This window comes from Protopterus annectens, chromosome 7.part0 (assembly GCF_019279795.1).
Source record: "Protopterus annectens isolate FY-2018-M chromosome 7.part0, PAN1.0, whole genome shotgun sequence".
Lineage (NCBI taxonomy): Eukaryota > Metazoa > Chordata > Ceratodontiformes > Protopteridae > Protopterus > Protopterus annectens.
In genome coordinates, this window is record NC_056739.1 from 1125904725 (window position 1) to 1125931445 (window position 26721).

Here is a 26721-nt window from a genome sequence, read left to right on the forward strand (position 1 = left end):
CTTGTGGGATGCCACTCATATCTGCTTTGTAGTCTGACATGGATGCAGCATGTCTGACCATGTCAGTTCTGTCCTTGGTCTGGTTTGCAACCCCTCTACTGACATAGGGTTTATATTTAAGCTGGTGAACATATCCATACTGAACCCATAGGGTATTGTCTGGAAGCATATGCACGGTCCAGCTACGCTGTGTGAACCACATTGCACTCATCAATGACCTTAATGACTGTTTCAAATGGGTCAAACATGTTTAGGGGCAGGATCTGCAGTTACGACAGCCACAAAGGGTAGGGTCTGGTGTCAGTAGGTCCACGATAGCTTTATGTCTGCGGTACATACTGATCCTTTCCATAGCTGTGCAGACCAAGCTTGTCAGGATCCTGGGGTGGTAGTTTGCAGTATCCATTCAGGCAACACCTTTGTTGTGAAGGACCACTGTTGTTGTACACTGCTCTTTGGGTACATATCCTGTGGTAAGGCTGACATTGGGCAGTAGTGTGATTTGGCATTCCATTATTCTTGGAGTCCATGTTGGCCTCAGCCCAGGACACCATCACATACCTTTGCTGCTGTGTGTTTTGCTTTGCAGATGATGGCTGTTACCTCCGCATCTGCAATGTCAGGGGACCAGCAGTCTGCTGGGATAGATATTTTGAATTCTGGGGGGGGGGTTTGCACTGAACCTGTCAGGTTGTATGTTGGCAATATGTGTGTGTGTTTGGTATGTTGTTTGTAATATCTGTGTTATTCAGAGCATATCTTTGAATTCCCAACATGGTTCCTACCATCAGTTAAGTAAGCCTTGTGATTATCCTTAGTGTCCTGTACAATTTGTATCTTCATAGGTTCATAGGTTCATACTAGGCTATCCACCCTAGGGCATTAGTAAGCCTAGCCAGAGTGTGTGTGTCTTTCGCTGCCCCTTGCTATGTGACTATTATGGCCATTTATGATTTTCTTTACTGTGCCTCTGTCTGGACGTGACACAGTGAAGACCCCCCAGTGTACATGGACGATCATCCATCCACTTAGCAATATTCCTGTTGAGGGGTGTCAGTGAGGGGCTCTGCCTAACATGGATTGGGATCCTGTTTCTGGGTGTGGGGAGCCTCTGGGTTATCTATCTGTCCCTCCAGCACATCCTATTTCATTATTTGTTGAGGCTGACATCTGTCACTCTCACAGCTCCAATGGCTTTGATTTCCTGTGGTGGAGCATGTCCATTACTCCTGTGTTGGACATGGCCTTGTACAACAGGCATACAATGCCTCTGTGTAGGCAGTCTTTGACTGCATTCAGCTGGGGTGTCTACAGCCAGGCAGCATATGACATATATTTGACACCCTTTATCCTCTTGGTGGGGTACCTTTGAGGTCTTCCTAACTGCTGCAGGTGTCAGGTACGGTACATCCCATATGAGTCATTGTACTAGATTATGGGTCTGGTAAGGGAACAGTACAGGGGCACAGTGACCTCTGTTGATGTAGATGTGAATCCTTTCATGATACGGTGTCCAGTATAGACAGTCTTCCTAGCCACATTGGCATTGTGAGTGTCACATGACAGGTTACTGTCGACTTGTGTCCCTAGGTCCCTAATTAAATTTTTTTTGGGCCCCGGCCTTTTGGGTTTCCCCGGGCCCTTGGTTTTTTTTTTTTCCCCCCCGGGGGGTTTTTTTGGGGCCATTTTGTTTTTTACCCCCCGGGGGTGAAAAAAAAACCCCCCCCCGGGGGGGGTTTTTTTTTTGGGGGGGCCCCCCTTTTTGGGTTTCATTTTTTTTGGGGGGCCCGGGGGGGTTTTTTTCCCCCGGGGAACCAATTTTTTTGGGGGAAAATTTTCTTTTAAGGGGGTTTCCGGGGGGGGGAAAAATTTTTTAAAAAACCCCCAAAAAAAATTCCCGGGGGCCCACCTTGCCCTTTTCCCGGGGGGGGGAAAAACGGGGGAAAAAAATTTTTTTTGGGGGTTCCCCCCCGGGGGGCCGGGGGGGCCCCCTTTTTTCCGGGGGGGGGGGCCCTGGGGCCCCCTTTTTAAATTTTTTTGAAGGGAAAAAAGGGAAACCCCCCCCGGGGGGGGAAAAAAAGGGGCCCTTTTTTTTGGGGGGGAACCCTTCCAAAATTTTTAAAAAAAAATTTTTTTCCTTTTTTAAACTTTTAACCCAGGGTTTGGGGGGGGGTTTTTTTTAAAAACCCGGGGCGCCCCCGGGGCCCCCCCCCGGGGGAGACCCCCCCCGGGTTGTTTTCCCCCGGGGGCCCCGGGGGTTTCCCCCCCCCGGGTTTTGGGGCCCCCCCTTTGGGTTTTTTTTTCCCCGGGGAAGACCCTTCCCCCTTTTTTTTCCCCCCCCCCCCTTTTTTGGGGGCCCCGGGGGGGGTTTCCCCCCTTTTGGGGGGTTTTTTTTTCCTTCCCCCTTTTTTTTGGGGGGGGGCCCTTTCCCCCAATTTTGGGGGGGAAAAATTTCCGGCCCCCCCAAAAAAAAAAGGGGGGGGGTTTTTTTTAAAATTTCCCCCCCCAAAAAAAAAGGGGGCCCCAAAACCCCCGGAAAGGTTTTTGGGGGTTTTAAAATTTTTTTAATGGGGAAAGGGGGGGGGGGCCCCCCCCCCCGGGGCCCTTTTTTTAAAGGGCCCGGGAAATTTTCCCCTTTCCCCCGGTTTTTTTTTTTTTTGGGGGGTAAAAAGGGGGGTGGAAAAAGGGGGGAAAAATTTTTCCCGGGCGGTTTTTTCCCCAAAAACCCAATTTTTTTAAATTTTTTCCCCCTTTTTTTCCCCCCCCTTTTTTTTTTTTTGGGGTCTGGGGTTTTTTTGGGGGGTTTTTTTTTTGTTTTTTTAAATTAACCCCCTTTTTTTTTGGGTTTTTTTTTTTTTTGGTTTTTTTTGGGGGTTTGGGGGGGGTTTTTGGGGGTTTTTTCCCCCCAAAATTTTTACAGTCTTTTGGGGGGCCCCGTTTGGCTGTCCACAAACTCCTGTATATGGCAGCCTTGAGGTGGAACTGTGTGCGTGCATACACACATTTCGAAATGTTAACACCTAGGGCTACCACATACACGCACACACTGCACCAACAGTGCCCCACCCTGTACTGCTGTCCCTCACCAACACACATACACATACATGTCAATTGGTGATATCAGTGGCAGACTCAGGCATACCTAGTTCACACCCTGTGCATATGATGAAACTGTGCCACCTCCTGCAATCTCCAACATCAGTGCAGGAACAGGTAAACACGTTGCTGATGCACAGGGTGACTACATAGACGTGTATTAGTAATATCATGTTGGTAACAGTACAGTGTGCTGATATGACTGTGTGTATATCCCAGCATGCCTGATGCAGTAACCGTATGACTGTCCTGAATTGTTATCTACACCCATAGTACGTACCAATGTGTAACAGCTGCACATTATTGCATACCGGTGGTAAGGATGTCAACAGATAGCCACATACATGGGTAGCACAGGGGGGAAGCTAATGCAAGTAGTGATACGCAATGATGGACATGTACAGTAATGGTGGCAAGTTGCCCACAACGACTATGCAAAGTGGATGTTTGCCCATGTTGATATGTGTGCAGTACCAATGTAATCCAAATCACAATTAACTATGACATAATATCAGTTCTACCATGGACATCTGAGCTGTGCATTCCTGGGTACATGTTGATAGTGCCTACATATTTGCACTGTTACCTACTGTTAGTGATACCCTTCTTTGTTGTACAATGGACTACTTCCAGCCCTGCTTACTGTAGCTTTGTTTGCATGCATGTTCGCTTGGGTTCCCTGGAACACTGCTTCCACCTGCAATGCAGAGTTACAGTGCTTCTGTGGACTCCTAGTGACATCTGCATAGCGTACTATACGTATGTCAAGTTTACACATGACAGAACGTCACTGTCTGTCCTGTTCGCATGTACGTTGCCTGTGACACATTGCACATGTCTTACCTGGCATTTACCCACGTGTGCAGTCATATATGCCAGTGCTATGAAATCAGTAGCAGTACATCCACACATACACACCTTCAGTATGTTGTTCCCCATTGGCCCTATGTGTTGGTAATCACCATGGCAATCACACTACTATGGTAGCATGTGCAAAGGTAACCTGTGAATCACCTCTATGGTCCAGTTGTGGTTTATGTGAGTCATGTGGCAATGTCACAGCTGCCACATGTATGCAGTCAACCCTCACCCCTGGCCAGGAACGTACAACACATGTGTGGGATGCCACCACATAGCCAATCTGGGGACTGAGCACTCTGAACCCAGTAATGCCATACCCTGTCAGGTGGCATGACATACTACAGTGACTACAATACCAGTCTGACATAGACCCGCACTGACAGCAATCTGAACACACTGGGGCATACTTGGAGACTCAGAATAGCATCCTGCCAGAGCATCACACACCTCCGCAGCTGGCACACAGGCATACGTTACGTTGGAACAGAGCACATGCCACACATGGCACACACATCCCATGTGCCACACACTCACAGCCTGTAGGGCTACACAACACACCTGCTACAGATGTGTCAGGTACCTCTCTTGGCCACTGCAGTGGCGTCCCACTCAACAGGCTGTACATGGCAAAGGTCACAGTGATATGCCTGTGGGGCACTATGGTCCACCACAAAACACATGCATACAGGTCAGTCAGAGGCATGGACACATATGACTCAGTCATTGACCATGCCACTATGGATGACCTGAGACATACCTCCCTGGACTACATGATAGGGAACATAGAAGGGATCTCTCAGCATGTGGCACGGGCCAGTATGAGCCTGATCTTGGTTGCCATCATACCCTCACCAGGTATGCTACCACTATATGTAGGAAGGGTGTTCTATGTCTACATTCTGCTCAATCTCCAATGTCATTCATAGGGTATCCACTGGCTGTCAACGTGTGCTTACATGCTAGGGAAGCCACAATGATTTGCGAGGGGCAGCTTGTATGTGACACCCATGGGCCATTGTATATTGACGAAGCCCCTTGATACACACATAGTGCCTTTTGCTGCAGGACATGGATTACATAGCCATCTCCGCGGGTATCACACAGGATAGGACACTAACAGTGATGCTACACAACACCAGCAGTGTACACTGCAAGATGCATGCACTGGACACTGTCCTCAGCACGGTGAACTGCAATGTCTGTGCAGTACCAGAGCCCTGATTCACGGCTCACAGGTGCAACCCATTACTGCCAGGTTATACCTCATACCATGCCTGTCGTCCCCTACACATGTAACACACATGGACGGGGGGGTATCCCAAGGCACCACAGATACACACACCTCCAGGTTGTTGGCACAGCACAAAGCATCAGGGCCTATTCATGTGCAGCTAACAGTGTGTTGGACTGCCTTCTGGTTCATAGCCTGGCACACACAACCCTCCCATATACAGGAAACCCACCTATCCTCCATAACAACACTGGCAATATGACAGTCTCATGAAATGTCTTTATATGGCTGGACTGCATCCAGCCAAACATTGTGCGTGAGCATTACTGTAGCTACAACACACTAGCTGAAAGGTTCCCAGCATGTGGTCACTGAATTGCAGTGGAATAACATGTTACCACTCCCACAACAGGTGGGAACATGCAGCACCTGTTCATCGACTACATGTAGACTATATAGCCCAGACCAGATGTGTATCCCCTGCTGTAGGTATTTTACCATATACAACCCACACTGTATAGACACATACCGCGTGTGACCCCTGCACAGTAAGACACAGTCATATTGTTATGCATTGCGAATACCATTTATCCACTCGAGGCACGTGTCAGACATGGTAACTACTGCAGGTCACAGGTATTTATGTGTATGTGTCACACACATACATCATGTGTGCATTGCCATTGCTGGTTTAGGCAATGGCATGCATTGTTATGCACAAAGACACACACAAGGTCATATTGTGTGACACAACCACACGTGGCAGTTATGGGTTTCCAAAACATACCTATCTGTGCTCTGACAATGGTAATAGACCCAGTAGCGGAGCGCACTATTGGCATTACTGGCCAAGTAGCCCTGTTTGGCTGTGCTGATAGTGTGGTGACATCCCCTGTGTTTACTGGGGGAATATGCAGCATCTGGTGTATTGTAGTATTTGCCAAAAGGATCTGTTTTCTCACACTTGCAATTACACACACCCTACTACCCCCCACACACACACACACACACTTGCCATTTGCAGGATTCATATCCCTACCTAACTATGTCACGACACGTGAGAGAGACGCATTAGCAAAGTGCACTATTCGGATTACTAGGAGGTTCCTCTTCTCCGGCTGTACTTATAGGGTGCTGACATCATCAGTGTTTGGAAAGGGTAATGTGCATCATGTAGTGTGATCTCCTGATTGCCGAAAAGCACATGTTTTTCATACAGAATTGCACACACACAAACTCCCCACATCCAAACACACACACACTTGCCATTTGCAGGTTTCAAACTCCTACCTAACTATGTTATGACACTTGAGAGAGATGCATTAGCAGAGTACGCTATTCGGATTACTGGGAGGTATCCCTTCTCCAGCTGTATGTATAGGGTGCTGACATCATCAGTGTTTGGAAAGGGTAATGTGTATCATGTAGTGTGATCTCCTGATTGCAAAAAAGCACATGTCTTTCATACAGAATTGCACACACACAAACTCCCCACATCCAAACACACACACTTGCCATTTGCAGGTTTCAAACTCCTACCTAACTATATTATGACACTTGAGAGAGAGACATTAGCAGAGTGCTATTGCAATTACTGGGAGGTTTCCCTTCTCCTGCTGTACTTATAGGGTGCTGACATCATCCGTGCTTAGATAGGGGAATGTGCATCCTGTAGAGTGCTTTCACAGTTGCCAAAAGGGACATCTCCCTCACACAGACTTGCACACACATCAACCCCGCTCACCCACACACACACACACACTGAACATTTGCATGGTTCGAACTCCTACCTACCTATATTATGACACTTGAGGGAGACGCATTAGCAGAGCGCGCTAACCGAATTACTGGGCATCTGGTCTGCACCTGCAGTATTTATAGGGTGCTGACATCTTTATTTCTACAGAGGTATGTACATCTAGTACTACCTGTCAGGTGGGGGATAGCATATATATGCATTTGCAGCCACCTACGTCAGGGTCAGATATGCACATCTCACTGGCAGGTTATGTTCTATACCATGCTTCATGACCACAGGACCTGTAACACACAACACAACCAGTCCAGAACACCACTCCCACATCCAGGACACACACTTTGCTTCCCTGGGAACAGTGCCAGGATATGCAGGTGTTCACATACACCATTCCAGTTGTTAACATCAGGTACAGGCATACTGTGTGTGAGAACTACTCAGGCCTCTACCACTTTACCCTACAGCCACTACAATTTGTGGGTCCATGTGCTATGGCAGAACCACTCACCACAACCACATGGGGGAATACATATTGCACCTGTCCATCTGCAACATGGGTACTCACTGTTCCACACCAGAGGTAGACCACCATTGTTGATATCAGACCACCATTGTTGGGTGTTGGGGGTTGGGAGGGTGGCCTAATGGTTAAGGTGTTTGCCTTACAAACATAAGGTGCAGGGTTTGAGTCTCACAAGGGATAATTGGCTAGGCTTAAAATGGCCCGCAAGAGCAGTCAGCCTAGTACTAACCTATGAACCTATGAACCTATACCCACCTTTCCCTGGACATCCATATCCCATCCCCACCCCCAGGCAAGGTTGTCACTGCAAAGAAACTGTATTTAGCACAAGCAGACTCTACACTTGTGAAGACTGGGGTGGACGACTTCAAAGGACCCATGCTGGGGGACTATACTGGCCACTCTGCATAATCCTTGACAATTGCATTCTATGAGCATGTGTAAGGTTTGCATTGATCATGCTATCCCACATATACCCATGACTGCTCCACAACAAGACACCTGTCAGGTGTACACCAGCCATATATGTGCCGTCCAACAGACAGAGTGAGCTAATACATTGCAGAGCTGTAGCCCACAGAGGGAGGACATCTGTGAGCAGTACCGGCACGACACTTCATTCCCACATAATCATCACAACACAGTGTTTACAGTGGAATTGTCCAGACAATGCAGATAGGGCTCCCCTCAGTCTGTTATTGACGCCCAGTTACTGTTAGAGGTCCTTAGCAACCCTCTTCCAGCACACACCAACAACATGGCTGTGGCTTAGCACATTCAAACCCTGGGATCTCCACTGTGCCCCTGCTTGACAGAGGCACAGCTCACTAGCCTCACACGTTGCCTTATGTAACCTACTTTACAGTGGCACAGTAGCCTACTGTACTGGGGATGCAGATGCCAAGCACACTCTGGCTAAGCTGTCATTCCCTAGGGCAACAAGCCTACTATTGACCTCTACACCCATATGTTCAATTGTCAGATGCACAATATTTGTTGTGCTGTTAGACTGTTTGCAGGTCTTTATTGCCATAGCATTCCCTGTTCCTATGAACAACTTGTGTATCTGTGGAAGATGTTTGAATATGAGGCGATCCACTATATCACTTATGTCTCTGTAGTCATTTACTGTGTGCACTGGGCAGATTGCTGTGTTGTGGTTGGTTCCTGGAATGACACGCACAAATACCAGATATGTGTGGCCAACTGCTAAACGGAGATATGGCCTAAGTGTGTGAGCATGCCCAGTTCAGCCTTTCCATGGCATGTTGTCTGACATATGCCTCATTTATCAAAGTGTGCGAGCATGCCCAGTGTGAGCTTTCCATATGTTGAACTCTGCAGTCCACCACATATTTGGGTGTGTGTGAACTTCAACAATATCTCACGTTTATGGTTGTGTGTTGGGTGTCATGTTGTGTACTAACTGGCCAACTGCTTCATGTCTGCCACAACAGGGATTATACTGTGCCTGCAGGGATTGCATGGGATACTTTGCATACAGTTGTCAACGTAATTTCATAATGACCTTACACTGTAGTACCGTATAGTGTACTGGTTCAATAGTTTTACTGTGGTGGACAGTATCCTGGGCTTTAGTCCTATCACTGCTTGACATCTTCATAGTGAGCACAACAGACTGTGTAGGGGCCAGTTGTGCACATATGACCATGTTGCATTATGTTCAGATATGGACTACCTACACCAGGCTTGTCCAACATTGGTAGTGTATTCCACAACATAGGTGGACATTGGCAAACACTAGCGATGTTCCCTAGGCCATGTCTGATGCTAGTCACAGAGTGTGTTTGTCCTTCGACACACATTGTAACTGGAGTTTGCCATGACATATGTCATGGTTAGTATACTGTGCCTCCGTCTACCTCTGACATAACAGTGATACCCAGGGTTAACCTACCATCTCCCATCCACTCATCAGGATTCCTCTTGAGGGGTGTCGATAGGTGACTCTCTGGTGACTCTCTGGCTAACCTGTACTCGGAGTTTACTCAAGAGTGGGGATGCCTTCTGTGTTATGGATCATTCTGTACAGCTTGTCCTATGTATGTCAGTGCTGGGGTTCAGGTCTCTCATGTGCATAGCTCACTGCCATTCAGATTGTACAAGGTACAGCATGTTCATTGATTCCAGCTTGGACATGGCTTCATACATCAGGCACAGCTTGCCTCTGGGTGGGCAGTATGGCAGTGTGTGGAGCTGCAGTTTGTTTACTCAGGCAACACATGGCATCTGTTTATGCTCTTTGCTACTCCTGGTGGGTACTGTTGTGGACTTTACAGTTGATGGAGGTGTCTGCTGAGGTATATCCCACAGGGGCTATTGTAGTCAATTGTGACGCTGATGAAGGATGACTGCAGAGCCACAGTGACCTTCCCTTATCTACATCTGACAACCTTCATGATTGGGTGGGTATATGGTATGTTTCTGCGAACACTAAAGCCACATGTTTGTCCAATGCAGGATATCTATCACCTTGTGTCCCCAGGTCTCTCATTACATGTTAGGTACGTAATGGGTTAACACCTGTGTGGTAATTTGTGGGCACTTACTGTATATCCACGGTGGTTGTCTATACACAGTTCTGCAATTAGCTTGCTGACATGGCAATGGCTCCAGTTGTCTGTTTCTATGTGGCCCTTTTGTGGGTTGCTTGTGTCAGCTGGGGGTCGGATATGGTGGGCAGTTTGTACTCCTCTGCATACATGTTCAGTCACAGTCCTTCCATGTTGGCCTGTACCTATGGGACATATATACGGAACGGGGAGGTCCCAGGACCAAGCCTTGTGGGATGCCACTCATATCTGCTTTGTAGTCTGACATGGATGCAGCATGTCTGACCATGTCAGTTCTGTCCTTGGTCTGGTTTGCAACCCCTCTACTGACATAGGGGTTTATATTTAAGCTGGTGAACATATCCATACTGAACCCGTAGGGTATTGTCTGGAAGCATATGCACGGTCCAGCTACGCTGTGTGAACCACATTGCACTCATCAATGACCTTAATGACTGTTTCAAATGGGTCAAACATGTTTAGGGGCAGGATCTGCAGTTACGACAGCCACAAAGGGTAGGGTCCGGTGTCAGTAGGTCCACGATAGCTTTATGTCAGCGGTACATACTGATCCTTTCCATAGCTGTGCAGACCAAGCTTGTCAGGATCCTGGGGTGGTAGTTTGCAGTATCCATTCAGGCAACACCTTTGTTGTGAAGGACCACTGTTGTAGTACACTGCTCTTTGGGTACATATCCTGTGGTAAGGCTGACATTGGGCAGTAGTGTGATTTGGCATTCCATTATTCTTGGAGTCCATGTTGGCCTCAGCCCAGGACACCATCACATACCTTTGCTGCTGTGTGTTTTGCTTTGCAGATGATGGCTGTTACCTCCGCATCTGCAATGTCAGGGGACCAGCAGTCTGCTGGGATAGATATTTTGCATTCTGGGGGGGGGGGGGGGGTTTGCACTGAACCTGTCAGGTTGTATGTTGGCAATATGTGTGTGTGTTTGGTATGTTGTTTGTAATATCTGTGTTATTCAGAGCATATCTTTGAATTCCCAACATGGTTCCTACCATCAGTTAAGTAAGCCTTGTGATTATCCTTAGTGTCCTGTACAATTTGTATCTTCATAGGTTCATAGGTTCATACTAGGCTATCCACCCTAGGGCATTAGTAAGCCTAGCCAGAGTGTGTGTGTCTTCGCTGCCCTTGCTATGTGACTATTATGGCCATTTATGATTTTCTTTACTGTGCCTCTGTCTGGACGTGACACAGTGAAGACCCCCCAGTGTACATGTACGATCATCCATCCACTTAGCAATATTCCTGTTGAGGGGTGTCAGTGAGGGGCTCTGCCTAACATGGATTGGGATCCTGTTTCTGGGTGTGGGGAGCCTCTGGGTTATCTATCTGTCCCTCCAGCACATCCTATTTCATTATTTGTTGAGGCTGACATCTGTCACTCTCACAGCTCCAATGGCTTTGATTTCCTGTGGTGGAGCATGTCCATTACTCCTGTGTTGGACATGGCCTTGTACAACAGACATACAATGCCTCTGTGTAGGCAGTCTTTGACTGCATTCAGCTGGGGTGTCTACAGCCAGGCAGCATATGACATATATTTGACACCCTTTATCCTCTTGGTGGGGTACCTTTGAGGTCTTCCTAACTGCTGCAGGTGTCAGGTACGGTACATCCCATATGAGTCATTGTACTAGATTATGGGTCTGGTAAGGGAACAGTACAGGGGCACAGTGACCTCTGTTGATGTAGATGTGAATCCTTTCATGATACGGTGTCCAGTATAGACAGTCTTCCTAGCCACATTGGCATTGTGAGTGTCACATGACAGGTTACTGTCGACTTGTGTCCCTAGGTCCCTAATTACTCCTTGCATACATAATGGTTTACCACCTATGTGGTAATTTGTGAGTACCTTGTCTGGTATTTGGTGGGACATTCATACTGTCCAGTGTCTTCAGGATGTCTGGGTGGGGTTCCTGTGTGTGAGAGTGTGGTCTGTCGCATGCTACAGACTATACAGCAGTTTTGACTACACTTAGGTGCACATGGGTGGTCTCCGCTGCTTCGTGCATTGTCAGTTACCTGGCTGTATGGGTGTCTGTGCTGCATATGGATACTCCCCCTCCTTTGATGTTTTGGTCCAGGTGTTGGGGCCATAACGCATGATATGTGGTATAACCTGGTAGTGCTGGTGTGCTATCAGTAGGCTTGCAGCAGGCTTCTGTCACTGCACAGACATCGATGTTCTCCATACTGGGAAGTGCCTCAGGTGCATATATATTGCAGTTTACACATCTGGCATTGGTCAGCATTACCCTTATGTTTCTTACCACTTATGTTTTCTAGGGTGGTGGGTTAGTCTTTTTGGCCTTGCCTACATACGGCTCTATGGAGGTGGCAAAGGCCTTATCCAGTATCCAGACGCCCAGGGGTAACAGGTGCAAGCCATCCCTGGAACAGCAGCATGGCTTGTCATGCATGACATCTCAAGCAGACAGACATTAGACCCTCTTGGACTGTCAGCTGTAACTGTGCCACCTGTTAAAGCTGATCATTCTGTGTTTGTACTGTGGCATCATTCTTGGTGAGGGTTGGATGCTGCAAACGGCCAGTGTCATACCGGCCTGGAGTACATACTCAGATAGCTCATCCATGTCTCTTTTCATGTAGTCCAGGGAGGTACATCTCAGGTCATTCACACCAGCATGGACATCATATTTCTGCTTGCTTTAGGGTGACCTGCATACTTGTGTTATGTGGCATATTGTGGCAGCCTACAGGCAGCTTACTGTACCCTTTCCCTTGTTCAGTCTGGTGAGTGGGACAGCAGTGTGTCTGCCTATACAGACACCTATTACAACTGTATCAGGCATGTTGTTTCTCCTTCTGGCCTGTAACTGTTTGGCACACCAGCTTTGTGTACTATGTGTTGCATGTGCTATGTTTGGAGGTTGTGGTTGCTTGGGATCTGCTTTGGAGGCCTCTGTTGGTGTGGTGTGTTTGTAATTAGGGCCTCCAGGAATGTTTTTCTGTGTTTATGTGTTTAGTTTACAGTTGTGATAGGTCTGTGTGGGACTGGGTTTGTGGTGTATGTGGTTACCTTCTCCTCCTGACTAGTTTTGACAGTACTGAGTTGGGGGAGCTCAGCCTCCGGTTTGGATACATGGTTGCATCTCTCACATATATTTGTATTTATTGGGGGGAGTTGTGGGTTGTCTGTGTACTTGGGGCAGGTGTCACATTGCCTCTGGATTCACAGATTCTACTTGTTGTGGCTGGCCTTAGTGGATTGTATGTGTGGACATATTTTATTGCCATACTACTGATCAGTGATTACTTCCCTTTTTATGTTTGCTCTATCATGTAGTAGCTTCCTCATTCTCTTGCATGGTTTGGTAATGGCTGGAGCCCAGCATGCCAGATGTCTGCGTGTATGGCATTGTGTGTTGTTGTTATTTGTGATTGCATACTCCAAGCATTCCTGGCTGTGTTCATGGAATGCCTGTATAACATGTTCTGTGGTGTGTCCCATATTCTGCACTTGCACAGGGCCTTTCGTGGATTCCACATCGGTTTGGAGGGGTGCAACCTATGCTTTACACATGTTTTTCACTGTGGTTTTCTGGCCAGGGACTGTGGTCAGGATGTGTATATCCAGTGTGATTACTCTATGGTCTGGTCTTACCAGTGAGGGATACACTTCTCATCTTGCCATCCAGTACCCATGTTGCTGATTATCACATCCAGTATGCTTACCCTCTTGTGGGAGTGGTACGTTGTTCCTGGGCATTTTGGTTTATGGATTCTGGGAACTTTTCTCCTACTGTGTTGGTGCTAGTATAATGCTCCCAGTGTATGTCTGGGTATTTTCAGTCAAGCAATATAATGTGGTTTGGGGGCTTGATATATTCATGTATTCCAACATAGGCCAGGTGCAGTTCCTGGTATTAGGACAGTAGTCTGCAGCAGGCTATATACTGGGAGACGGTTTTAGCCATTGGTATTTGACCATGGCTAATCCATGCTGCTTCTTGTTGTGGTACCAACATGGGGGTGTGGTTATCCTTGACATTTATTGCTAGTCACCCTCTTTTGTAGCTTGTTCCATGTTTTGCGGCTGTACAGCACAGTATGAGGTGTAACCTGGTAGTGTTAGGGTGCTGATGTGAGCCTTGACCCAGTTTTCTATTACAGGACTGATATCAACATTCTCCATACTGTGTGCGTTTACACTGCACGCATCTTGCTGTTTAGACTTCTGGCATTGGGTAGCATTACATCTAGGTTCCTATCCCTTGTGGTACCTATGAAGGTGGGTTTGTGTTTTGAGACTTACCTATTCAGGGCATGCTGTGGGTACTGACAGCCTTTGACAGTATCCATGGGGCCTGGACTGATAGGTGCACGCCACCCCTAGCAGGTGGTGCATCATGTCATGCTCAGCATGTCTTCCCAGGCTGAAACACATTGGCTCCCCTTTGACTAACTGCATTACTTCAGCCAGTTATTGCAATTGATCATCCCATCATCATTTTGTGGCTTCATGCTTGGTGATGGTGGATGTTAGTCAGGGTCCTCAAGTGTGCATATAGTACATGGTGTTACATTACTTAACACATGGCATTCATGCCTCAGGTGGTGCTGCAGGGCTGCCTCTGTCGGATGCACATATTACACTCCCTGTACATGTTTGTGAGCAGGTCATGTAATTTTAGGCATCCCTGTTATTATTTGAGTGAGTCAGAGGGGGTATCATTCCCAGGGTTCCTACTGAGCCAGTGTATGTGCTATGCGTTGCCTCTTTGCCAAGGCCAGGGCATACTGGGCACGCCTCCTTCTGCCTACTGGGGCAGGCTCAGGTTGTTCCTCCTCCGAGTCACGCTCTGCCTGTGATGGCCTTGGCAATGGTGGGGGGCTGTCTGGCCCAGCCCTATGCTGGTCCTGCTGCAGCTGTTTTCGCAAGATCATATTATGTAGCATAGCACATACCATGACAATTTGGGTACATGCAGTTGGTGAGTACTGCAAGGATCCACCAGATGTGTCCAGACACCGGAACCATGACTTGAGCAGCCCAAACACACGCTCTATTACATTACGTGTTTGTGCATGTGCCTCATTATGGTGTTCCTGTTCAGGTGTGTGTGCGTTTCTGATGGGTGTCATCAGCCACGGCTCCAGTGCATAACCTGCATCCCCCACTAGGTGTCCGTGTGGGATGTCCCCATTGGCAAATGTCTGGTACAGCTGCGTCAAATGCCAGATGTGGGAATCATGGTAGCTCCCAGGGCAGCCAGCACACACATTCATTATTATGCCCTGGGCATCACACATGACCTGGCAGTTAATGGAGGGGAAGCCCTTGCGGTTAATGTAGGCCCTACCCCGCTCACCGGCTGGTGCTTTGATGCATATGTGCGTGCAGTCTATTGCACCCACTACCTCAGGGTATTCCGCTATTTGCTGGAAGAGACTCATATTGCTGGCCAATACCTCATGGGCATTGGGGAAATATACATGATCACCAACATGTGCTGACATGGCATCCAGGAACTGGTGCAGTACCCTGGAGGCTGATGCCTGTGATATCCCCATCATATCACCAGTTGGTCTTTGGAAGATAGCTGTTGCTAGTATTCTTAGGCCAACACATACCTTGGTTTCCACTGGGATGGGTTCCCCTCTGTTGGTTCTGTGTGTGAGGCGTGACCTGCACATCTCGACTATTTGCTGCAGGAGCTCTCTGTCCACTCTATAGCACTCTACTATCTCCAGCCCATGTAACCCGTGGTAGGTGACCCTGGGCCTGTACGCTCTTCTCCGTCTCCTCACTGTGGGTTGTCTGGCACCATCTGCATTGTCACCACCCTCAGCAAGTCGCCTATGTCTCATTATGACAGCTATGGCAGCCCCTAACATTTCTGCTCTGAGTTCAGCTTTTTCAGTTTTCACTTCTAATAGCTTACTCCTGTCTTGCAGTGTCTCTTGAGAGAAACATCCTGCACTGCTGTTTGCAGAGTTTTAAGTGCTGGGCTGGGCTACTATTCTGCCTGTGTAATTGCCTGCTTCTAATTGTTTTCATCTGCTAGCTCCAGCAGTATTCCCTGCTAGCTTCCTACTAATTCTGTTGCTTCCTTTTTCCTTTCTGTTTCCTCAGGGGGGAGCAGCGTGCATACCAGCAGAAATGCGCTCACAGTGGCTTGCACGTGCGCACACATGCTTACACGGTTCAGGATCTGCCTATTCGAGTTAAAACGCATGCACACTAGCTCAAACAGTCTTACAAGTCTGCCAACAGGCTCCGACATGCTCAGTCTGGCCTACACGCGCGCACACTGCCCTACTCGTGCTTCATGGCGCGCACACGTGCGCATGCACGACCAGCAAGAAACTTTGGTATAAGTAACAGTGTACACCTTCCATTTCTTGACTTTCCCATGCTTATCTTGTGGCACTCCTCTTTCCATGATATGTGTCTGACATCTGTCATGTTACACTGACCTCCAATGAACTGCATTTCTTTCTACCATTCCCCCCTGTGATGTCACCTATCTCCTACTCTATTCCTCCCCCTTATGTATCTCTTACACTACTCAGACTGTGCTCATTTGCTATGTGACTGTGGGATTCAGTATCCTAACCCTCATTTACATGAGATTGCCTACTAATGCTTAGTTACATGTCTTAGACTCAGCTTCCCCCTTAGCAACCACTACACGGTGGCCATGTTGTTTTTGGTCTGCTGGTCCCTGCATTGTCATTCCATGTATTGCATAAAACCCACATTTGTGAGTTTATAACATTCATTTTTATGTTTTATACAGCGCAGCCCATTTGTGCGGGGCTGCGCTGCGTTTAAACATCAACTGATGGAGATCATATGGTAAATAGACCTTTTAAATTTTCCACTTTGTACACTTCTGATCAACATCAGTTAAAGGAAATTATTAGCAAGCATTGGGACATTCTCCTTGTTGATGATGACTTGAAACGCATTGTGGGGGAGACACCTAGTTTTTTATTTCGGAATAAGAGCAACCTAATGCGATTGCTTTGTCACCCCAGACATGATAGGATTATGAGGAACATTGGTCACACTAAACCCTGTGGTCACTGCAACTTTTGTTCATTCATTGATAGCAGTGAGGTGTTTATACACCCGGATTTACACACCACTTTTTCCATCAAGGCAGATGCAGACTGTATGACACCCAATGTGGTGTATCTAGCTACTTGCCAGGCATGCCCGAGTTTTTATGTTGGTAAAACTAATCGGCCGTTAAGGGATAGAATGAGAGAGCATATTTACCACATGAGGAAGGGCACTTTACACAATGCCTTAGCAAAACATATAACCTCCAATGATAATGATCATACTTTTTTGTTCCGGGTCTTAGAGATCATTGTTGTCAGTAAGAGGAGTGGTGATACTATGAATCTTACGGAATCTAAGGAGACTGACTGGATTATCTGTTTGAAAGCTGACAGGGGGCATGGGTTGAATGATAGAGCTTCTATAAAACCTAAGTTGAGACAACACAGGAATATAAAATGAATCACAATTTATTTGTATATGTTTTTGATTATATGTTTTTGATTTTATTAATATTTTATTAATATTTTATTAATATTCACTTAGCATGTTTATTTACATGTTTTTAGGTCATTATGTATGTTTTTATATTCTGTCTCATTTTACATTAGCATGTTTAAATATGGGAGAGTTCTTTAAATTTTCTAACATTGTTTTTAATTGATTAATTGAGCTGCTTATATGAGGGGAGATCTATTGTGATTTCTATACAAGGATCTGAAGAAGCTGTAATGGTGAAAGCGCTCATCCGTATGTTTTAGGTGCACATTCTTGGAATTAAATTTGGAGTTTTGTTCTTACTTCTGCTGTACTCCATTTTCTTTGTTATTTATGCTATATTTTTTTAATATTTGCATCGGGTTACCTTGCCAATGGCCACATATTTGGCCATTGGCATGCTGCCTGACACATATGCACCCTTTATTTGGAACTGACATGGCTCCGTTGTGATTTTTGCAGAAACGTACTCAGTTGTCAACTGAGTACATTTCTGCAGCTAAAACGTCTCTTACATGGGCTGGTTTCTGCTTCGTGAATCGCTAATATACCTCATTTGCATACCTTTCAGCTGCAAGTGAGGTATTTAGCATATCCACGCCCAGTCCGTGTAAGAGACGTTTTAGCTGGTCTCTTACACGGAGTTTCGGGCTGTTCCTGGATCGCGAGGCTTGCATGGAGTGTTACACGTCTCTTACACTCCGTGCAAGCCTTCGTGAATCCTGCCCTTAGTAATTCTGTGCAGTTATATATTTTTTATTATTTATTTATTTTTTTTTTACTTAAGATGAGTTTAAATTCACTACTTCTGCTACTATTGCCTGATCTGATTAATATACAGTAATTAACTAGAGCTATATGGACTGAAAATCTTCCACACAGAAGTTTCTTACACTGTTTTGTTTTTGGACCCACTACACTTGTTTAGTGGGTTGTTTTGAGACTTTGAGAATACAATGGAGATTACTTGTTTTTTTATCATTTGTAATTATATTTCATACAGGTGTCTACAGGCCCTACCATTTTTTTGATGCAGTTACTATACTCACAGGCAATTTTGGATGACCTTCCCCAGAGTCAGATGTTGACATTTTTATGGTATGGCATAATAGCAAAAGTGCTTTGTGCTAAGATGGCTCAGGCCACTCAGCTGAGTGGACTGAGTGTTCCAGGTTTAGAGTTTATCACTGAGCAGTACAGCTAAGATGGTCCCTCCAACTTGTTTTTCAACAAATTTATGTAAAATAGAAGAATATCTTGACTGATCGAGTACTGTGTTAGCACTGCGGATGTTTACTCCATGATATATGATGGACAATTGGGTTTTGGATTAGGTATTTTAACATCAGCATAGCACCTCAAAAAGTACACCTATTGAGTATTCACTACATTAACAATGCAGAAGTGCTTGTTAAGCTTTCATCTTGTGATGCTGATAAAATGGCAGTGACTCTTCTGATATGTTAATGTAGTTAATCAATAGGCTACTCCAGACCTCTTTATAGGACATGGATAGTACTGGAGCTTGTTGTTCAGCTTTTCATTAAACAACACTCAGCAAAGTCCATAATTGGTTTGTTTTATATTTTCTCTTTATAGGACATGGATGCAGCTAGTTCATAAGGGATACTTACTTCCATGGGAGGTGACTAGAAACTGGTTTGGCATGTTAAAGGGCAACAAAGTCCTGCATGTACCTGATGTATGAACCTGACTGAAGTTTCACTCAATCTGTATCCCAACTGTAATGATAATTTTAGATATGATACAAGATGAAGAAACATATTCTCTTCTGGTCTGCAAGGTTTAGAAGGTTTTTAGGCATAGGAAAGCACATGTTTGGAAGGTGCTGAGGCTGTCAAGGTGCTTCATTAAGTCACATAAGTTTCATATATTTGTTGGAAGTGCCAATATGCATATTTACATGTCAAGCTAAGGTAGCTAAATTGTGCCCAAGTATTACGGCATATTGCTTGTATTGTAAACATGCTGGGTGGTGGCATGTGTTTTTTTTTTTGTCCTTTGTTGTCAGCTTTTAAGTAGGGCCAATCAGTACTCCTGTGTTACTTTCGGACAGAATAGTATTATGCCTCTTCAATTGCAGGAATTGGCCTTTGCATGCTTAATCACATTAATGGACAAGAAGGTCATACTTTGTTATGGAAACAAACACAACATCTGTGTATTCAGTGATAAGGTTAAATAAGTCAGTCTTTTAATTTGGACATAAATATTAACCAGAAATGGAGGAAATAAACCATTAAAAATGAATAATTTCCTGGATGACAGAATTAGGTGACAAAATATTAAATTTACCTCAATGATATAGCTATGAATAACCACTAAGAAAATTTAAGTAACAAATTAACTTTGCCAGTCCTAGGCTTTGTTAAGGCAGCTTGTAGGGGCAGGCTGGCTTGTATTTATTTGTATTTTTTTTATACTACTGTTTCAAAGCTTGTGTTGGGTAATTCTTACATTTATTTACTGCTGTTCAAGGCACTTTTTGCTGCTATAATTCTAGCAAAGACCATGACAATAATTTATTTGTGATTATCCATCTACTAACTTGACATTTGTGTGGTCATAATATCAATATTGAATATAGTTACATATTAAACATGAGTGCACCAGTTCTAGCTACATTAGCTGAGTGCACCCATTCTAGCTACATTAGCAAGTCTCTGTCAGGTAGCTTTAATCTGTGTGTTTGTCTGCAAGATTGGAATGCACATGCATGTAATAATGAATGTTCATGTTAATACCATGATCTTGCTATACAACTAGTGTTTTCCTGTAAAAGCAATGTTAAACTTTAAAGTTTAATGAGAATTGTAAAAACATGATTGCTTTGTTCCCATTTATAGTAGCAGAACCACATTCCAGCAACATGTGTCAGAGTCACCTTGGGCAGCTCCAAGTTACAGTATGTTGATTTACAGTCAAGTGTGAAAGTGTTTATAATAGCACTGCCTTCTTTATAAGTCAAATGCACTCTCCTTAATTCTAGAGTTACAACCTTTCTACTAAATATTTAAGAAATGTAAATGCTTTGGAGGTTAGTCAAAAATAGGTAACATTCCACTTATCACAAGTTTTGTGACAAAAAAATTCTGATGAACTGCTAGAAGCTGCTTTTTCTACTGAGCAGCTAATAAGGCTTTATTTTCTTATAAAACTGGTATCTGTTGATATGCAAAGTACGATAATTTTATGGATAAATATATACATTTATGTTAGTCTGGGGAAATTAAGCTACAATTTTCTAATGTTTTCTAATGTTTGAGGGTACGATTTTGCAGTGCTGATTACACAATTAGGTTGTCCAGTAAAGAACAATCCAAAAATATTTAGAGCAAAAGAAGATGGCTACTTAATGGCCTTAAGGACAAAAAGCTTACATTATAATAGTTTCATTAACAAAACAGCCCCTCAAACATGTTTTTATAAGGATGGCTATAAAATTACTTATATACAAAAAATTTATGGAGAGTAACCAAAAAGAAACTCAGTGATGAATGCATTACAAGACTGTTTCTAAAGTTTTGTGGCAAATTCATAACATACAAAATCCAATTTGGTTATAACAGTGCAGACAGATTCTTTCCAAAGTCTGGTTCAATGTTATCTGTTTGCAAGGCAACAAAGGTTCAGTATTCATTCAAATTTATTACACAAGGCATTTCCCACTGCTGATCTGACTAATAAACAGTACATTCAGATACAATGTTTTCCTCTTCAATACATTTTAGCAGACAGACAGGGGTCACACTATCATTTTCTCCTTTGGAGGACAACAACTCTATTCCTTTTTCCAAGAACCCTTTCAGGATTGCCTTCATCCCTCACATGTAACTTTCTAGAGACTTCTCTTCAGAACTCTGTCCAGACTCAGAAGTCAGAAATACCCCATGAGGTTAACATACCTCTCACCTGTACAGATTTTCGTAGACTGTCCAGATTTTTGCCTCATATTTTTTGATCTGTTTCTCATAAAATTGTGGTTTTCTGCCAGATCATAGGTAAATCTTTCAGGGTTGAAGTCAGGGAATAATGACATACATATGAGTTTTAGACTTCATACTCATCAGAAAATTTATGCTAATGCAAACTCTGCTATTCTATTAATTTTCTAAGTTTGAAAGAGCAATATTTAAAAAGTGTCCCTATTTTTGGATCTTTGTCCCCCCATTACTTAAGTCTTTGTCCAGATTTTTTGTGCTAAGAAGCTGAGAGGTATGAGTAGTGACCATAAAATATTCCTAGAAGCAGCTGCTCCTTATTACCTGTCAAAGAGAGTTCTATATCTCTGGTTTGCCTCTTTGTTTCAGATTTAGAAACTCTGTGTTTTCTTGCATATGTCTCAGTAGTTGATGCAGATAGCTAAGACTGTGAGCTGTAGTTCTGGTGGTACAGGGTTTGATTTCATCATCTCTCATTTGGCTAGTGTGCGACTTTGAGCAGGTCACTTAACCAGATGTTGCTCCTGTGTTTCCCCTAAAAAGAGGCTGTGTGTCCAGTAAGCCTACCTGGTTAATGTATGGGTATTATTATCATTATTATTATTCACTTTTCTTTCTGATTTGCCTGCCTGCTTCAGACTTAGAAACACTGTAGTTCCCTTCAATGACACATCATCTGCTAAAACCAATCCTAGTTACAATAAATAGCAGGCACAATGCTACAATTAGCAGTGTGCTTCAGAGATTCAGCAGTCAGTGTGCTACATGACTCCCCCACAACTCCCACAAACCAGTTCTAGTACTTTCAGATGGGACAGAAGTCCAAGATAGCCCATCCTCGTGAAAGTGACTGTAGCCTAGATGAGGCTAAATTTGTAAACTATAAAACTGTGGAATGAAAAAAACATCTAGATAATTTTCTGTTGCAATCCTTCTGATGGCTGCCATTACAGATGGGCATGGTTAGGTTTTTACAGAAATTCCTTTCATGATAAATACTATTTTAGAGTGGTGTGTGTTCATTTTATAGCAAGGCATTATCTATCAATAACAGAATAATATTTCTTAGCATTGCAGAGTTTTCCAAATGTGCAGCAGATGGGATGCCTACTTCAGTGGTGCCTGTGTGCACTTCGAATTGTTTGGAGAAGAATGGAACTAGGAGTGTTGGTCCTGAACACAGCATATACTTTTGCTGCATAAAGGCTTTATCTGCTTCAACTGTCCACTTAACTTCAAGGGAACTTTGCACTTGATCAGGTCAATCAGGGCACAAGCAATGAAAGCAAATGTAGAACACATTTACTATAATTGCTAGCCAGGCTTTGAAAACTCTTAAGCTTTTACTTAGTGGTTGCTGTGGACCAGTTAAGTACTGCTTCAATTTTCAAAAACTCTGGTTTTACTATTACTCAGCCTATTACATTAACATTGCAGAAGCCTATCTAGACTAGATTACCTGTAGATGAGTTAGCAGTCTACCAAAATGGCTAGCAATCAATCCATCTTTCCACAGGGAATCTTAAATGACTTGGATTTAAGGTATATTCCGGATAATCTTCAAATTGTTATGACTTATCTGGAGGTAAGGCAAGCCAGCATTATTTTCATCAGTCTTCTGACATGAAGTTGATGCCATGGTTTCTTCTATAAATAATGATATAATCTGCTCCATTTCATCTAGTTTGGCTTCTATAAAAGGTTAACTCAGAAAAATGCTTCCATTCTGCCAGGGTTACTAGCAAGTTTTCTTTCTGTGTTTCAGTTAGCTGTTTTACTTACCCTTAGTATTCTGTTTCTACTTCTTTTTTTTACATTTTTTTTTTCAAAAAACTTTTTATTGAATTTTTAACAAAACAAAACTAAATCAACAACAACAAAATTAGAATACATGTGAAAAATGAAACATTCAGAGATATTTATGAAGATACAATTTGTAAAATGAATGTTTTGTCACAATGCATTTTGAGAATATACATTTAACTATTTACATTATATACAAATGTTAACCAAAGAATGTATCTAGGTAAGTATTAATCTAAAATAAAAATAAGTATAAAAATATAAATGAGACTGAGGTCTACAAATCCCAAAAAAAGTGGCCATCTATACGCTATTAATAATATGTAACACCTTTTCTATAGCTTTGTTAATAAATGTTAACTTCTTGGGACTTTGCACTATCATTTTCAAGACTGATGTATGTGTGGACCAAAATTTTAAAATTATTCCAGTTCAATTTGGTACGATCCAACCAATTTTGAGAGATATATAATTTCATAAGTGAACATATGTATATTAACACATGCATATCCAATTTAGAGAGATAAGTATTTGGTAAGTGTAGTAGTGCAGTTTCCCAAGATAAGGTAGATTTATGATATCCCATTTTTGTAAACGAACTTTTAGGGATGTCCAAAGTTTGTGTGAATGATGACAAGACCAAAAATGTGTAAAAGATCTGCATTAGGATGTGAACAACAAGAACATGAGGGCGATTTATTAGAATCAAATTTATTAAGTTTAGAAGGAGTAAAATATGCTATTGTTAATCATTAGTTGAGTGTAGAAGAGTTTTTGAAGGGTGTGTATTCTAATGTAATTTTGATAGCTGAGAGTTTCTGATTTATAGATATGTGAGAGTTGTATTTGTCCCAATAAGTGGAAAAGAGACACACTGCGCTATGAATTATTTGATTTATAAGATTATAAGATTTAGATAACATTTTCTCTGGTAGCATGAGGACTTTTAAAAACACTTTATAGTTATTAATATCTGTGCTATCTACAATGATGTGTATAAATTTAGCATTAATAACATCTCTCAATTGACGAGAATGGTTAGATAATTAATATTAACTTTGAGAGTTTTACATATTTGAGAGAGTTTCATTCTTGTATTGTATCAGATCCCACACAGTAAGATCCTTAATCAGAGGAAAATTTGAAAGATTAAAAGAAATACTATCTAAACTAATATTAGGATTTAAATGGAGAGGTTGCATTAATTGAAATGTATTTTCTAAATTTACAAGTTTTAACAATTCTTGAAAAGCAATAATTTTTTGTTTTAGAGAATTAGGAATTTTTAACTTATTCATGACACCTAATGAAAGGAAAGGAAGAGCTAGAGGATTGATGTTTTTAGTTAAAATATATTGATACCATAATTTTGTCCAAATAGGATATTGACTATATTTCTCAGTCTTTATATTTAAGATAGTTAATAATTTATTGGCCGAGATAATCAAATAATAAAGATTAAAATTGGGAAGACCAAGTCCTCCCCTATTTTTAGGTGAGATTAGCTTGATGTAAGAAATTCTTACTGATTTAGGAAACCATAAGAAGTTAGCCAAAGTTTTATTAATTTTTGAGAAAAGGATTTTGGAATCAGCTGATCCACAGCATTGAATTGAAATAACAATCTGGGAAGAATATTCATTTTATTATAGCTGCTTTTGATAAAAGTGATAGATTTAGCAGTTTCCATCTATTCAAGTCAAGTATAATCAATGACCACACTTTAGCTAGATTATTTTGAAATGTGGAGAGACCATTATGGTTTATATGAATACCTAAATATTTGAAATTTTGAACTATCCGGAAAGTGAGGTCAGAAAATAAATATGACTTGTGAGCAAGTGGATTTATGGGAAGAATATGTGTTTTTTGAGTGTTAATCTGATATCCAGAGACCTTTGAGAATTTTTCAATGGAGCCAATTAGTTTAGAAAAATCTGAGCTGGGTGTTTGAAAATATAATATAAGATCATCTGCAAAAGCGGACAAACAAACTTTAGTGTTAAAAATCCTAGGAATATTATGGAAGGTATTTTGTGTTATATATAATAATAGAGGTTCTATATATAAATTAAATAGGAAAGGAGATAATGGGCAACCTTGCTTTGTGCCATTAATGATCTTTATATTTTTGGATATTTTCCTATTGATGTAAAGAAAAGTATAAGAGTTTTTATATAGTATTTTAATAGTGTCTATATAAGTAGATGGTATATTGAAACAAGACATAATGTGAAACAAAAAGTCCCAATTAACCCTATCAAAAGCCTTAGCGTCAAGAATTAATGCATACATAGGATTTGAATTATTTTTGGTAAAATGGATAAGAGCATCAGTTGTCAAGGTATTATCCCATGAATGTCTATGTGACATAAAGCCCGCTTGTTCCATAGAAATTAAAGATGATAAAACATTTTTTAATCTGTAAGCAAGTAAAGAAGCTAAAATTTTAATATCAATGTTAATCAAGGAAATAGGCCTATAATTATTAGGATCAGTTTTTCTTTGTCTCTTTTCAGAATTAAAATGGTTTTTGAGGTATTCCAATACAAATCAGATATACCATGAATCATTATATAATTAAAAATTTCAAAGAGAAGGGTGAAAGTTCAGATGAGTAAATTTTAAAAAATTCGGGTGTGAAGCCATCTGGTCCCGGTGATTTACTGGTCTTAAGTCTACTAATAGCTTCCGATATTTCTTTAACAGTCAGTGTGGCAGAGAGTGTATTTTTTGTCGATCATTTAATCTAGGAAATTTGATAGAAGACGAAGTTCACTATCTGTTGTTTATCCTAGAATTATTTTCCTTTGAGTATATCTCTGAGAGCAATGATGTAAAAAGCTGTAAAATTTCCTGATCAGTGTTGTAAGTCTTGTTATTATATTTTAGTGACGAAATTCTAGGAAGAGATTGGTTACCTTTTATTATTCTGGCTAATACTTTAGAAGGAACCTGTGCCCATTCAGAGTATGTAGCTAATAACCTTTGCTCTGAAATGGTAAGGTTATGTTGATGTAGAAGTAATAATTCTTTTTGGGAATTCAATAATATTTCATATGTAGAGGAATCGGGCATGTTCTATATTGATTTTCCAAATTTTGAATTTTTAATTTTAACTGTAATTCTTTATTTTTGTATTGTTTTTTAAAATATGATGCTTTGTTAATTAATATACCTCTAAGCGTTGCCTTGCATGCTGCCCATTGTATATCTAAAGGGATATCTGTTTTGTCTAGATTAAGATATGTTTCTTTTATTGTTTCAGTTATTAATTTATGTGTGTTTTCATTTGAAAGTAAATTATTATTCAATGTCCAACTATTATATGAGAACAATTTTGGTGCATGTGAG